We start from the raw sequence: 1685 nt of genomic DNA, 5'->3' as shown, positions 1-1685 counted from the left end.
AATTCCATAGATGACTGCGAATGGAGCGAATTCATTCAGCGAAGGCACAAAACAAGCCCTATAAAATTTGACTCATTATGAAGCCTTACGGAGGCAATTCTATTGAAATTGTTTTGACTCACAACAGGGAGACTTCATATAGCGAAGGCACGAAACGATCTCTGTAAAATTAGACTCATTTTGAAGTCTTAGCGAGCATGTTCTATAGAATCTGTTATGACTCAGAACAGAGAGAGTTCATGAAGAAAAGTCACAAAACAAGCTCTATGAAATTCGACTCATTATAAAGTCTTACAGAGGAAATTCTATTGAATTTGTTTCGACTGTGAACGGAGCGAGTTGAAGCAAATTGCTTTATAATAATAATAATAATAATAATAATAATAATAATAATAATAATAATAATAATAATAATAATAATAATAATAATAATAATAATAATAATAATAATAATAATAATATTAATAATAATAATAATAATAATAATAATAATAATAATAATAATAATAATAATCTTTATTTCTCTCTTTCCACAGAATACAGAATGAGAGCGGACGTAAGGGTAAAAGCCGCATGCAGCGGCTTGAAAAAGCCCCATAACGCCCCACATGACAGTATGACGAGGAAACAGCTTAGTCATGACAAATGCAGAGAAATACTGGAAACATTGGAATACATTGCGAATTTTGTGAACGTACAAGGGCAAAAATACAGTAGGGATAAGTAAGAAAATATACGCACAAAATTGACAACAGACAAAATTGACAATTGACAAAAATTCCCAAAATTGACACCATGCATTAATGACACCATACTTTACGTGCCCCGCGCCCATTATTTCGACTGTGTTTCTTATTTTCTCTTTCCGCACGTTGTCTCCGCGTCGGGGGCTTAAGGGACGCTTCTTAAAGAGAGCAGCTGTTAGACGTACAGTGAAGTGAATTAATAAATTTCTTGTTGCAAGTAACTTCAGGGTGCTGTATTGCAATTCGAAGCCCTTGTTTTAGCTTACAAAGTAGATAAAATGGACATGCTTGCATTAGAACAACATGCACCGATATAAGTTGAACAGCTACTATTTTTGATTTGGCATCAGTGTTACGGCCCAGCAATTTAGCGTGCTCACTTTCCTATTCCTTCGCCATTTTCTCTATTATGAATTCATTTTGCCAGCTTTGTCTGTTTGCGGCTGAGTTCTTCGCGCTGAGCAATGGGCACGAGTATTGAATGTTCTTGTATGTGGTACGGTCATTTTTTCTTTGTAACCAAGATCGTCATGTTATTCTCTGTTCCAGATAAAAAGTGTAACACTTCCGGAATAAAATTAGTTGAAAGTTCGCGTATCGACTGTTGTAGTCCTTACAGGTCTCTTGTTTGTTTAGGTCCAGCGCGGTTCACACGTGGTCAGAGTCCCATTTCCCAAGTATTTCACCCTAAAGAAGCCGAGCACCGTGCAAGGGAAAGCTTGTACCCATTGTATCACCGGTGGGTGGCCGGCGCCACTGGGGATCGAACGCCGCACCTCCCGCATGCGACACGGATGTTCTAACGACTAAAGCACCGCTGTGGTCAAGAGGTAGATCTGTAAAGCCTTTTAACTCCATTCACTGCTCCTGCTTGCTAATGTCTCGTTTTTGCCGGTTCTTCTGCCAAATAAACAATGGAAGAAAACATATTAGCGGTTA

Source organism: Amblyomma americanum, chromosome 3, assembly GCF_052857255.1.
Source record: "Amblyomma americanum isolate KBUSLIRL-KWMA chromosome 3, ASM5285725v1, whole genome shotgun sequence".
NCBI lineage: Eukaryota > Metazoa > Arthropoda > Arachnida > Ixodida > Ixodidae > Amblyomma > Amblyomma americanum.
This window is presented reverse-complemented; position numbering follows the sequence as displayed.